Genomic DNA, 15,476 nt, shown 5'->3' with positions numbered 1-15,476 from the left:
CTGGGTTAACATTTTTCCCCCAGAATTTTGAATGCATTGTACTATATAGCTTAACTTAAAGATGGTCTCTATGCTGGGAAGTCTATGACCTTTGGATACTTGTCCTTTTATATAGGACAGGTTTTTTTCTCTTTCTATTTAGGATGATCTCCTTATCCCAATTAAGAAATTTAACAATGATACACATTAGTGTGGGTCTTTTTAAAAACTGGAAGGACACTGTGTGTTTTTTAATATGGAGATTCATAATGTATAGTTTTAGGAAATTTTCTTTAGTTCTTTGAAATTTTCTGCACTCAATTTTTATCATTCTCTCTCGGTTGTCTTTTTATTTATTAATATAAAAATTTCAAATATATACAGAATTACAGAGGACTATATTTAGATAATTAGTAAGTGTTTGGATTTATCCTCTTCTTTTTTTTTTTTTAAGCTTATTTATTATTTTTAGTAATCTCTACACCCAACCTGGGGCTTGAATTCACAACCCTGAGATCAAGAGTCCCATGCTCTATTGACTGGGCCAGCCAGGTGCCCCAATCCTCTTATTTTCTAATCTTTTCCCCTACTGTTAGGGTGACCAGTGATGAGGGCAGCAAAGAATTGCACAGAGAGTGGAGCAACAAGTAGGACAGAGTTTATTCACTCTCTAAGGGAGGAGAGGGGCCAGACATCTAGAGAAATGTCAGCCTCGAGTTTCTGTCAGGCAGACTGAAGGGGTTTTGAAGGATGTGAGAGGGTTGTAGCTGTGCCTATGGGGGATGGGTGTGGGGAGGGGGTGGCCAGGTAGAACAGGAGGTGGTAGAGGGAGAGGGAGAGAGAGAATCCCAAGCAGACTCCCCACTGAGCCTTGAGCCCGTTGCGGGGCTCAATCCCAGGACCCTGAGATCATGACCTGAGCCAAAGTCAGATGCTCAACCTACTGAGCCACCCAGCAACCTTCCTCCCCCTGCACTTGTGTTTTTAAATATATACCTCAGTGTTTTGATTGGAGAATTACTAGTTTTAGTCTTCATTTGTTCTTGCTAGAATACAGAAATAAGATTGATGTTTATAGGTTGACCTTGTACTCAGTGTTGATAAAGTCATTTATTAGTTTTAGTTTTTTGGTAGATGGCTTGGAGTGTTGTAGTTAGATAATCATGTCTATAGAGACAGTTTTAGTTCTTCATTTCCATTTTGATGCCCCTCCTCCTTCTTCTTCTTCTTTTTTTTTAATTTCACTGGCTAGGACTTCCAGTATGACATTGAATAGGAGTGATGAGAGTGGACATCATTGTGTTGTTCCTGATCTGGGACAGGAGGCAATTCAGTCTTTTACAATGTGTGATAGGTCTTCTATTAGTTTAAGAAAGGTCATTTCTGTTCCTAGATTGCTGAGAGTTCCCATCATGAATAGACATTAAATTTTGTCAAATGTTTTTTCTGCATTAGTTGATATGATCATCTGTTTTTGTTTTTAGTTTATTACTATGGTATAGTACATTAATTAGTTTCCATATATTAAACCAGTGTTGCATTCCTCAGATAAAAACCAGTTTGTTTGTGATGCATTCTATATTGCTGGCTTTGATTGCTAACTTTTTGTTGAGCAAATTTGTGTCTATGTTAATAAGGAATGTTGGTCTGTACTTTTTTTTTGGTACTGCCTTTGTCTGGTTTTGGTATCAGAGTAATGATAGCCTCATAAAATGAGTTGGGACATTTTCCCTTCTGTTTTTTTGGTAGAGACTGTGCAGAATTGACATTATATATCCTTTAAATATTTGGTGGATTACAACCACAAATCATCTAGGCTAGAATTTTCTTTCTTGGAATGTTTTTAAATATGAATTCAGTTTTTTTCTAAAGATTTTATTTATTAGAGAGAGAATGAGAGAGAAGGAGCAGGGGGAGGGGCAGAAGGAGAGGGAAAAGTGACTCCCCACTGAGCAGGGAGCCTGATGTGGGGCTTGATCCCAGGACCCCGGGATCATGACCTGAGCCAAAGGCAGATGCTTAACCAACTGAGCCACCCAGGCACCCTGAGTTCAATTTTTTTCTTTCGTTAATTGAAGTGTAGTTGTTATATCATGTAAGTTTAGTGTACATAATATGTTGATTTGGTTCGTTCATATATTGTGGTATGGTTGCCACTGTAGCATTGTTAGCACCTCTACCACATTACATAATTATCATTAATTTTTTGTGGTGGGAATAATTAAGATTTCATGTCTTAACAAGTTAAATATTTATAATACAATATTGTTGTTTATAATCCCTATACTGTGCACTACATCTCCAAGACTTATTTATCTACTAGTTGCAAGTTTGTACTACTAAACAATGTATCTCCTGTTCTCCCAGCCCCTAGCCCTTGGTAACCACCATTTTACTCTCTTTTCTTATGAATTCAGTTTTTTTGTTTTTGTTTTTGTTTGTGTGTATGTGTTTTTTAGATTTCACATGGAAGTGGTATCATACAGTATTTGTCTTTCTCTGTCAGATTTATCTCATTTAGTATAAAATCTTCAAGGTCTGTCCATGTTGTTGCAAATGGCAGGATTTCCTTCTTTCTCATGGCTGAATATTATTTGTATGTGTGTGTATACATACATACATATGTGTATATATGTATGTATATTCACATCTTCTTTATCCATTCATTGTTGATGGTGCTTGGGTTGTTTCCATGCCTTGACTTTTGTAAATAATGATGTAATAAACATGGGAGTGCATATATCTCACCAATATACTATTTTCATTACCTTTGGGTATATACCCCAAAGTGGGTTGTTGGGTCATATGATAGTTCCAGTTTTAATTTTTTGAGGAACCTCCATATTGTTCTCCATAGTAGCTGAACAAATTTACATTCCCATCTATACTGTACAAGGATTCCCTTTCTCCACATCCTCACCAACTCTTGTTATCTCTTGTCTTCTTGATGATAGCCATTCTAACAGATGTGAAGTGATATGTCATTGTGGTTTTGATTTGTATTTCCCTGATAGGTAGTGATGTTGAGCATCTTTTCATGTACCTGTTAGCCATTTGGATGCCCCCTTTTGAAAAATGTCTATATAGTTCCTCTGCCCATTTTGTAATTGGATCATTTGGGGACTTTTTGTTTGTTTGTTTTGTGTGTGGTTTTTTGTTTGTTTGTTTGTTTTTGCTATTGAGTAGTATTAATTCCTTACATATTTTGGATCTTAAACCCTTATTGATATATGCTTTGCAAATATTTTCTCCCATTCTGTAGGTTGCTTTTTATTTTGCTGATTGTTTCTTTTGGTGTGCAGAAGCTTTTAAGTTCTCTGTGGTCCCACTCACTGATTTTTGCCTATTGCCTTTGCTCTTGGTGTCATATCCAAAAATATCATCGCTAAGACAAATATTGAGGAGTTTCTTTTCTATATTTTCTTCTAGGAGTCTTATGGTATGATGTCTTATGTTTAAGTGTTCCATCCATGTCTAGTTAGTTTTTGCAAGTGATGTATGACAGGAGTCCCAGTTCATTTTCCTGCATATGGTTATCCAGTTTTCCCAACACCATTTGTTGAAGAGACTACCCATTTGGTGTCTTGGTTCTCCTTTTGAATATTAGTTCACTGTATATGCAGGTATTTAATTATGCATTCTATTTTGTCGGTCTGTTTCTCTTTTTTTTTTCCTTCTTTTCTTTTTCCTTTTTTCCTTTTTAATTTTATTTTAATTCCAGTATAGTTAACATACAGTGTTATATTAGTTTCAGGTGTACAATATAGTGATTCCACAATTCCATGCATCATCCAGTGCTCTCCTTAATCCCCACCATCTATTTCCGCCATCCCCTCACCCACCTCCTCTCTGGTAACCATCAATTTGTTCTCAATAGTTAAATCTCTTTCTTGGTTTGTCTCTCTCTCTCTTTTTCTTTTCTCATTTGTTTTGTTTCTTAAATTCCACATATGACTGAAACCATATGGTATTTGTTTTTCTCTGACTGACTTATTTCACTTAGCATTATACTGTCTAGCTCCCATCCATGTCATTGCATATGGCAAGATTTAATTCTTTTTTTATGGCTGAATAATACTATGATGTATATATATATATATATACACCATACCTTCTTCATCCATTCATCTATCAATGGACACTTGGGCTGTTTCCATATTTTGGTGTTTGTCTCTTTATGCCAGTACCATACTGTTTTATAGCTTTGTAGTGTAGTTTGAAATCAAGATGTGTGATGCCTCTGGCTTTGTTCTTTCTCATGATTGCTGTGGCTATTCAGGGTCTTTTGTGGTTCCATACAAAATTTAGGATCATTTTTTTCTATCTCTGTGAAAGATGTCACTAGAATTTTGATAGGGATTGTGTTGAATCTGTACATGGCTCTAGGTAGTATGGACATTTTAACAATATTAATTTTTCCAATCATGAACATGAGACATGTTTCTATTTGTATCTTGGCATATAATTGTTCATATTGACCATATGTGTTTCTGTAGTATCAGTTGTAGCATCTCCTCTGTCATTATTGATTCAATTTATTTGAGCCCTGTCTCTTTTTAGTCTAGTTAAAAGTCTATTGATTTTATGTTTACAAAAACCAGCTCTTGGTTTAATTTTTCTTTCTATTGTTCTTTTTCTGGTTTGTATTTCATTTATTTCCATTCTGATCTTTATTATTTCCCTTTTTCCACTAACTTTGGGCTTAATATATTCTTCTTTTTTCTGGTTCCTTGAGATGTGAACTTTGGTTGTTTATTTAAGATTTTTCTAATTTCCTAATATGTTTATTATCATTATAAACTTCCCTCTCAGAACTGCTTTTGCAGCATCCCATCGGTTTTTTTTTTTTTTTAAAGATTTTATTTATTTGCGAGAAAGAGAATGAGAGACAGAGAGCATGAGAGGGAGGAGGGTCAGAGGGAGAAGCAGACTCCCCGCTGAGCAGGGAGCCCGATGAGGGACTCGATCCTGGGACTCCAGGATCATGACCTGAGCCGAAGGCAGTCGCTTAACCAACTGAGCCACCCAGGCGCCCCATCCCATCGGTTTTGGTTGTTGTATTTCCATTTTCATTTGTTTTGTTTTGTTTTGTTTTTAATTTTATTATGTTATGTTATTCACCATACAATACATCATTAGTTTTTGATGTGGTGATCCACGATCCATTGTTTTCATATAATACCCAGTGCTCCATGCAGTACGTGCCCTCCTTAATACCCATCACCGGGCTAACCCATCCCCGCTCCCCCCTCCCCTCTAAAACCCTGTTTGTTTCTCAGAGTCTATAGTCTCTCATGGTTCATCTCTCCCTCCAATTCCCACCCCCCTCATTTTTCCCTTCCTTCTCCTAGTGTCCTGCATGCTATTCCTTATGTTCCACAAATAAGTGAAACCCTATGATAATTGACTTTCTCTGCTTGACTTATTTCACTTAGCATAATCTCCTCCAGTCCCATCCATGTTGATGTAAAAGTTGGGTATTCATCCTTTCTGATGGCTGAGTAATATTCCATTGTATATATGAACCACATCTTCTTTTTTTTTTTTAATTTTTTTATTGTTATGTTAATCCCCATACATTACATCACATCTTCTTTATCCATTCATCTGTTGAAGGGCATCTCGGCTCTTTCCACAGTTTGGCTATTGTGGACATTACTGCTATGAACGTTGGGGTGCATATGGCCCTTCTTTTCACTACATCTGTGTCTTTGGGGTAAATATCCAGTAGTGCAATTGCTGGGTCATAGGGTAGCTCTATTTTTAAATTTTTGAGGAACCTCCACACTGTTTTCCAAAGTGGCTGTACCAACTTGCATTCCCACCAACAGTGTAAGAGGGTTCCCCTTTGTCCACAACCTCTCCAACATTTGTTGTTTCTTTCCCTGTCCATTTTTGCCATTCTAACTGGTGTAAGGTGGTATCTCAATGTGGTTTTGATTTGGATTTCCCTGATGGCTAATGATGATGAACATGTTTTCATGTGTCTGTTAGCCATTTGTATGTCTTCTTCAGAGAAGTGTCTTTTCATATCTTCTGCCCACTTTTTGACTTGATTATTTGTTTTTTGGGTGTTGAGTTTGAGAAGTTCTTTATATAGATCTTGGATACCAGCCCTTTATCTGTAGTGTCATTTGCAAATATCTTCTCCCATTCTGTGGGTTGCCTCTTTGTTTTGTTGACGGTTTTCTTTGCTGTGCAGAAGCTTTTTATCTTGATGAAGTCCCAAAAGTTCATTTTTGCTTTTGTTTCACTAGCTTTTGCAGATGTATCTTGAAAGAAGTTGCTGTGGGCGATGTCAAAGAGGTTACTGCCTACGTTCTCCTCTAGGATTTTAATGGATTCCTGTCTCACATTGAGGTCTTTCATCCACTTTGAGTTTATCTTTGTGAATGGTGTTAGAGAATGGTCGAGTTTCATTCTTCTGCATGTGGCTGTCCAATTTTCCCAGCACCATTTATTGAAGAGAGTGTCTTTATTTCATTGCGTGTTTTTTCCTGCTTTGTCAAAGATTATTTGACCATAGAGTTGAGGGTCCATATCTGGGTTCTCTATTCTGTTCCATTGGTCTGTGTGTCTGTTTTTGTGCCAGTACCATGCTGTCTTGGTGATCACAGCTTTGTAATATAGCTTGAAATCGGGCAATGTGATGCCCCCAGCTTTGTTTTTCTTTTTTAACATTTCCTTGGTGATTCGGGGTCTTTTCTGATTCCATACAAATTTTAGGATTGTTTGTTCCAGCACTTTGAAAAATGTCATTGGCATTTTGATCGGGATGGCATTGAAGTATAGATTGCTCTGGGTAGCATAGACATTTTAACAATGTTTATTCTTCCAATCCATGAGCATGGAATCTTTTTGTGTCTTCCTCAGTTTCTTTCATGAGTGTTTTGTAGTTCCTAGAGTATAGATCTTTACCTCTTTGGTTAGGTTTATTCCGAGGTATCTTACGGTTTTTGGTGCTCTTGTAAATGGAATCATTACTCTAATTTCTCTTTCTACAGTTGCGTTGTAAGTGTATAAGAAAGCAACTGATTTCTGTGCATTGATTTTGTATCCTGACACATTACTGAATTGCTGTATGAGTTCTAGTAATTTGGGGGTGGAGTCTTTTGGGTTTTCCACATAAAGGATCATGTCGTCTGCAAAAAGAGAGAGTTTGACTTCTTCTTTGCCAATTTGAATACCTTTTATTTCTTTTTGTTGTCTGATTGCTGTTGCTAGGACTTCTAGTACTATGTTGAACAATAGTGGCGAGAGTGGGCATCCTTGACGTGTTCCTGATCTTAAGGGAAAGGCTCTCAAGCTTTTCCCCATTGAGGATGATATTCGCTGTGGGTTTTTCATAGATGGATTTTATGAACTTCAGGAATGTTCCCTCTATCCCTATACTCTGAAGAGTTTTAATCAGGAGAGGATGTTGTATTTTGTCAAATGCTTTTTCTGTATCAATTGAGAGGACCATATGGTTCTTCTCCCTCCTCTTATTAATGTGTTCTATCACATTGATTGATTTGCGAATGTTGAACCACCCTTGCATCCCGGGGATAAATCCCACTTGGTCGTGGTGGATGATCCTTTTAATGTATTGTTGGATCCTATTAGCTAGGATTTTGTTGAGGATTTTGGAATCCATATTCATCAGGGATATCGGTCTGAAATTCTCCTTTTTGATGGGGTCTTTGCCTGGTTTGGGGATTAAGGTAATGCTGGCCTCATAGAATGAGTTTGGAAGTTTTCCTTCTGTTTCTATTTTTTGAAACAGCTTCAGTAGAATAGGTATTATTTCTTCTTTGAATGTTTGGTAGGATTCCCCAGGAAATCCATCAGGCCCTGGACTCTTGTTTTTTGGGAGGTTTTTGATCACTGCTTCAATCTCTTTACTGGTTATTGGCCTATTCAGGTTGTCAATTTCTTCCTGTTTCAGTCTTGGCAGCTTATAGGTTTCCAGGAAGGCCTCCATTTCATCCAGATTGCTCAGTTTATTGGCATATAGTTGTTGATAATAATTTCTTTTTTTTTTTTTAAGATTTTATTTATTTATTTATTTGACAGAGACACAGCGAGAGAGGGGACACAAGCAGGGGGAGTGGGAGAGGGAGAAGCAGGCTTCCCGCTGAGCAGGGAGCCCGATGGAGGGCTCAATCCAAGGACCCTGGGATCATGACCTGAGCCGAAGGCAGACGCTTAACCATCTGAGCCACCCAGGTGCCCCAGTTGTTGATAATAATTTCTAGTAATTGTTTCTATTTCCTTGGTGTTAGTTGTGATCTCTCCCCTTTCATAATTTTATTAATTTGGGTCCTTTCTCTTTTCTTTTGGATAAGTCTGCCCAGTGGTTTATCGATCTTGTTAATTCTTTGAAAGAACCAACTTCTACTTTCGTTGATCTGATCTACTGTGTTTCTGGTTTCTAATTCATTGATCTCTACTTTAATTTTAATTATCTCTCTTCTAGTGCGTGGCTTAGGCATCGTTTGTTGCTTTTTCTCTAGTTCTTTAAGGTGTAGAGTTAGTTGGTGAATTCGGGACTTTTCTATTTTTTTGAGTGAGGCTTGGATGGCTATGTATTTCCCCCTTAGGACCGCCTTTGCAGTATCCCATAGGTTTTGGACTGATGTGTTTTCGTTCTCATTGATTTCCATGAATTGTTTAAGTTCTTCTTTGATTTCCTGGTTGACCCAAACATTCTTGAGCGGAGTGGTCTTTAGCTTCCAAGTGTTTGAATTTCTGCTAATTTTTTTCTTATGATTGAGTTCCAATTTTAGAGCATTGTGGTCTGAGAATATGCAGGGAATAATCTCAATCTTTTGGTATCGGTTGAGACCTGATTTGTGACCCAGTATGTGGTCTGTTCTGGAGAAAGTTCCATGTGCGCTCGAGAAGAATGAGTATTCTGTTGTTTTAGGGTGGAATGTTCTGTAAATATCTATGAGATCCATCTGGTCCAATGTATCATTCAAAGCTCTTGTTTCCTTGTTGATTCTCTGCTTAGATGATCTGTCCATTGCTGAGAGTGGAGTATTGAGGTCTCCTACAATTAACATATTGTTATCAATATGACTCTTTATTTTGGTTAACAGTTGGCTTATGTAGATGGCTGCTCCCATGTTGGGGGCATACATATTTACAATTGTTAGATCTTCTTGTTGGATAGACCCTTTAAGAACGATATAGTGTCCTTCTGTGTCTCTAATTACAGACTTTAGTTTAGAATCTAATTTGTCTGATATAAGAATTGCTACCCCAGCTTTCTTTTGAGGTCCGCTGGCATGGAAGATGGATCTCCATCCCTTCACTTTCAGTCTGGATGTATCTTTAGGTTCAAAATGAGTCTCTTGTAGGCAGCATATAGATGGGTCCTGTCTTTTTATCCAGTCTGCAACCCTGTGCCGTTTTATGGGAGCGTTTAGGCCATTCACGTTGAGAGTGATTATTGAAAGATACGAATTAGTTGTCATCATGTTGCCTGTGAAGACGTTGTTTTTATAGATTGTCCCTGTAAATTTCTGATGTATATCACTCTTGGGGTCTTTCTCCTTTTATAGAACCCTCCTTAATATTTCTTGCAGGGGGGCGCCTGGGTGGCTCAGTCGTTAAGCGTCTGCCTTCGGCTCGGGTCATGATCCCGGGGTCCTGGGATCGAGCCCCGCATCCGGCTCCCTGCTCGGCGGGAAGCCTGCTTCTCCCTCTCCCACTCCCCCTGCTTGTGTTCCCTCTCTCGCTGTGTCTCTCTCTGTCAAATAAATAAATAAAATTAAAAAAAAAAAAAATATTTCTTGCAGGGCCGGCTTAGTGGTCACATATTCTTTCAAATTCTGCCAGTCGTGGAAGCTCTGCATCTCTCCATCCATTCTAAATGAAAGCCTTGCCGGATAAAGTATTCTTGGCTGCATGTTCTTCTCATTTAGTACCCTGAATATGTCTTGCCAGGCCTTTCTGGCTTGCCAGGTCTCTGTGGATAGATCTGACGTTATTCTGATATTCCTCCCTCTGTACGTAAGGAATCTCTTCCCCCTAACTGCCCTTTAGATGGTTTCCTTGGTTCTAAGATTTGCAAGTTTTACTATTACATGCCGGGGTGTTGGCCTGTTTTCCTTGATCTTGGGAGGGGTCCTCTCTGCCTCTAGGACGCGAATGTTTGTTTCATTCCCCAGATTAGGGAAGTTCTCAGCTACGATTTGCTCAAATACATCTTCTAGTCCTCTCTCTCTCTCCACTCCCTCTGGGATTCCAATTATTCTGACATTGGAATGCTTCATGGTGTCACTTATTTCTCTGATTCTATTTTCATGGATTCTGAGTTGTTTTTCCCTGGCCTCCTCTTTTCCCTTTTTATCTATTATATTGTCTTTCAGGTCGCTTATTTGTTCTTCTGCCTCAGTTACCCTAGCTGTTAGATTATCTATATTGGATTGGATCTCATTGATAGCATTTTTAAGTTCTGCCAATTCAGCTTTCATTTCTGCCCTTAGAGACTCTGTGTTGCCATTAATTGATTTCTCCATTCTAGCCATTGTCTTCACAATTGCTAGCCTGAATTCCATCTCCGACATCTTTTATATCTGCATCCATTTGTAAATCTGCAGGATAAGTCATAATCTCTGAGTCTTTTCTGTTTTGGGGGCTCCTCCTCCTAGTCATTCTGTTGATGGGTGTTTGAGGGAATGTATAGAGTCCAAATTATTGACCAGAACCCAAGCAAGATGCACCTGTTTTCTTGGGACCTTAGGGTTGCTGGCCTCTTGTTTTCCCAGCCTGTCTTCTGCGGGAGGGGCCTGCTGGGCTGTTACTCAGGCAACCCTGTTTGGGCAGAGTTGCCCTGCCCCCTTGTGGCGGGGTATGGGCTCAGCGGGAATCAGTCTTTGGGGCTTTTGTTCTCTGGCGGCTTTCCCTGGGGGCTTTCCGCGTCTCTTCCGCGAGTCAGAGCAGAAGAGACCATTTCCAACCCTCTGCCTCAGAGCAGAGAGACTGCAGTCTGTTCTTCAGTGAGCTCTCCAGGCCACACGGTCTCCGTTTCTGTCCATGCTGCTATAAACTGCAGCGTCCTGGGTTGTGCGCCCCTCCACAGCGCTCCCAGTCCTGCCTCTAGATTGGAGCATGTCTCTGCCCTTTGTGCTTCTAAAACCACCAGCCGCCCCTAGTTCACAGGTGCGACCCCCGCCGCACCAGGTTTCCGCCCCAGGGGCTGCCCTAAAGTCCTTTCCCCGCCACTACCGGTCTGCGAGTCTGTGCCCCGTCCCCAGCACGCGAGGCTGTTGCTCACCCACAGTGTAGGATCCCCATGGCCGGGCACCCTCCCGCTGCCGTTTATCCTCCGATATCTGCCTGCGGAATCACAGCTCCGGCTTCATACCTCGAAACCAACTGCCTGCGATATTCTGTTTGTTGAGATCCAGATCTTCTTATATCTCAGGCTGGTTTCGTGGGTGCTGATAGATATCCATCTCAATTCCGGGGACCAGTTGAAATAGGGTCCCCTACTCCTCCGCCATCTTTCCTCTGCTCCCATTTTCATTTGTTTTGAGATTTAAAATATTTCTCTTTTGATTAGTTCTGTGGCCCATTGGTTGTTCAGAATTGTGTTTTTCCTTTCCACATATTTGTAGATTTCACAGCATTCTTCTTGCTGATTTCTTGTTTCATACCGTTGTGGTCAGAAAAGATACTTGGTATGATTTCAGTAATCTTAAATTTGCTAACCTTGTTTTGTTGCCTATCATATGATCTATCCTGGAGAATGTTCTGTGTGCACTTGAGAAGAACATATGTTCTGCCATTGTTTGATGAATTGTTTACATATATGTGTTTTAGGTTCCTTTTGTCTAAAGTGTGGTTCAATTCCATTGTTTCCTTGTTGATTTTCTGTCTGAATGATCCATCCATTGTAGGAAGTGGGTTATTGGTCCCCTATTGTTGTTGCATTGCTATCTATTTCTCCCTTAAGGTCTGTTAATATTTGCTTTATATATTTAGCTGCTCCCGTGTTGGATGCATAAATATTAAATGTTTTATCTTCTTATTGGATGGACCCTTTTATCATTATACATTGACCTTCGTTGTCTCTTACTACAGTCTTTCTCTTAACGTCTATCTTGTCTGATATAAGTCTAGCTTCCCTCTTTCTTTTGGTTTCCATTTGCATGGAATATCTTTCACTCTGTGTCTCTTATAGGCAGCATATAGTTGGGTCTTGTTTTTTTTATTTATTTAGCTGTTCTATGCCTTTTGATTGGAGACTTTTGTCCACTTATATTTAAAGTGAATGTTGAAAAAAATAAAGTGATTGGGCGCCTGGGTGGCTCAGTCGTTAGGCGTCTGCCTTCGGCTCAAGTCATGATCCCAGGGTCCTGGGATCGAGTCCCACATCGGGCTCCCTGCTCTGCGGGAAGCCTGCTTCTCCCTCTCGCACTCCCCCTGCTTGTGTTCCTGCTCTCGCTATGTCTCTCTCTCTCAAATAAATAAATAAAATCTTTTTAAAAAAATTAATGTGATTATTGATAGATTTGGACTTACATTGCCATTTGTTGTTTTCTTGCTGTTTTGTAATTTCTTTCTTCCTTCCTTTTTCTCTTGCTCTCATCTTTTCTGATTTGATGATTTTCTGTAGTGGCTTGCATGAATTACTTTATCTTTTGCATCTCTACTGTAGATTTTTGTTTTGTGGTTACCCCAAAGCTTATATAAGCCATCTTGGAGTTATAATAGTATGTTTTAAACTGATAACAAATTATGATTGGATTTGCCTTCTAAAGCTCTACATTTTTATTCTGTCACCATGTTTCATGTTTTTGTTTTTGTTTTTAAAGATTTTATTTATTTGACAGAGACACAGCAAGAGAAGCAACACAAGCAGGGGGAGTGGGAGAGGGAGAAGCAGGCTTCCCGCATAGCAGGGAGTCTGATGTGGGGCTTGATCCCAGGGCCCCGGGATCATGACCTGAGCCGAAGGCAGATGCTTAACAACTGAGCCACCCAGGCGCCCCTTCATGTTTTTGATAACACAGTTTTCATCTTTTATCCTGTATCTATTAAATTCTTTTTATTATTCTTATTTGTATTAATTCTGTCTTTTAATCTTCATACTAGGTTTATAAGTGATTAACTCACCATCATTACAACATTATTCTGAGTTTACCTATATATTTACCTTTACCAGTGAGACTTATACTTTCATGTTTTCCTGTTATTAATTAGTGCTCTTTCTTTCATCTTATAGAAGTCCATTTAACATCCTATAACATGGTGTAGTGATAATGATCTCCTTCATCATTTGCTTGTCTTCAAAACTCTACATTTCCTTCAACTCTGAAGGACAACTTCGCTGGGTAGAGTATTCTTGGTTGGTTGATTTTTTTTTTTTCTTTCAGCACTTTCGGTATATTGTGCCACTCTCTTCTGGCCTGTGAAGTTTCTGCTGATAGTCTTAGGGGGAATTACTTTGTTCATAACAAGCTCTTTTTCTTTTATTGCTTTTAAGATTCTCTCCTTGCCTTTAACTTTTGACATTTTATGTATTCATTTATTTTTAAAGATTTTATTTATTTATTTGAGAGAGAGAGAGCATTAGAGGGTGGGGAGGGGCAGAGGGAGAGGGAGAAGCAGACTACCTGCTGAGCAGGGAGCCCGATGTGTGGCTCCATCCCAGGAGCCTGAGATCATGACCTGAGGCAAAGGCAGATGCTTAACTGACTGATCCGCTCAGGCACCCCTAACTTTTGACATTTTAATTATAAGGTATCGTAGTGTGGGTCTCTTTTGATTTTTCTTTTTGGAAACTTCTGGGCTTGCTGGATCTGGATGTTAGTTTTTTTCACCCATGTTAGGGAAGTTTGCAGCTATTATTTCTTTGAACAAATTATTTGCCCCTTTCTCTCTCACTCATCTCCTCTGGACCCCTATAATGCAAATATTTTTCTACTTCATGATGCCCCTGAAATCTCTTATAAACCTTTTTCATTTTTTTTCTTTTTGCTCCTCTGAATAGATGAATTCTGTTGCCCTCTCTTTATGTTCACTGATCCATTCTTCTGTTTCATCAAATGGGCTCTTGAATCCCTATTGAATTTTTCAGTTCTATATTTTATTCTTCTGCTCTGTCTTTTCTTTTCAATACTTTCTTATATTTCCTGTGTCCTTGTTGAAATTCTCACTTTGTTCATGCATTGTTTCCTGACCTCAGTGGACATCTTTATAACAATTATTTTGAACTTTCTATCAGACAGATCACTTATGTCTTTTTCATTAAGGTCTATTTCTAGGATTTTTATCTTGCTCTTTTGTTTGGAGCATATTTTTCTGTTTCTTCATTTTCCTTCACTCTGTATTGGTTTCTGTGCATTTGATAAAACAGCTACCTTTCTCAGTCTTGAGGAGTGGCTTTGTTTAGGAGATGAGCCATGTCTTAGCTCTTGGTTGTTTCTTAAACCTTTGTGCTTGTCTAGGCTTGTTCTTAATGACTCCCAGTTGTCGAGAGTGTGCCAAGACCTATCAGTGTCCCAAAGGGGAGAATCTCAGTCAGCACCTAGATACAGGCTCATTGGAACCTCACCCTCAGCAGCAGCTTTTAAAGTATACAGATATACCTCTTTCAGGGGAAGACTGGGAGATGAGTGTTTCTGTCCTTCCTCTGCACTGAGCCCTCGCAGGATAGCCAGTTAAGTTCCTTAATTTGCTACTGTCTTGTTGAACCAATGAACACAGCCCCACTGGCCACCAGAAGCAGACAATCAAGGGTTGTGTCCTCTGGACAGCATCCACCATAGTTAGGGTACCAGATGTATGCACAAGTTCCTTTCCTGGAGTCCCCATTAACCTGTGTTAGGGCAGAGGAACAGCATGAAGATTGTGTCTGCTGGTATCCTCAGTCTCTGCGGAGAATTGTATTTGGCCTCTAGATGTTTGTTAAATTAGAAGACTGCCCCTCAGCTCACAGCTCTTAGGCTTCTTCCATAGTGTGCTGAGCCTTTAGGGGATGGATGGCCAAGCCTGTTAGGTACGGTTTCTTAGTTTGCTATAGTCTTTGGGTCTCATGGATATAATCCCCATTTGCTTTCAGAGCTGGATATTTTGAGGGACTATCTCTCAGGTATAAGTCTTTTCTTTAAAAAGATTTATTTATTTATTTATTTGGGAGCCAGAGAGTGAGCAGGGGGAGGGGCAGAGGAAGAGGGAGAGAGATTCCTCAAGCAGACTCCCTGCTGAGCGCAGAGCCCAACTTGGGACTCGATCCCAGGACCCTGAGACCATGCCTTGAGCCTAAATCAAGAACCAACCACTTAACTGACTGAGCCACCCAGGTGACCCTCAGGTATAAGTCTTTTTTTTTTTTTTAAGATTTTATTTATTTATTTGACAGAGAGAGACATAGCAAGAGAGGGAACACAAGCAGGGGGAGTGGGAGAGGGAGAAGCAGGCCTCCCATGGAGCAGGGAGCCCGATGTGGGGCTCAATCCCAGGACCCCAGGATCATGACCTGAGCCGATGGCAGACACTTA

Source organism: Phoca vitulina, unplaced genomic scaffold, assembly GCF_004348235.1.
Source record: "Phoca vitulina isolate PV1807 unplaced genomic scaffold, GSC_HSeal_1.0 scaffold58, whole genome shotgun sequence".
In the NCBI taxonomy this organism is placed as follows: domain Eukaryota; kingdom Metazoa; phylum Chordata; class Mammalia; order Carnivora; family Phocidae; genus Phoca; species Phoca vitulina.
This window is presented reverse-complemented; position numbering follows the sequence as displayed.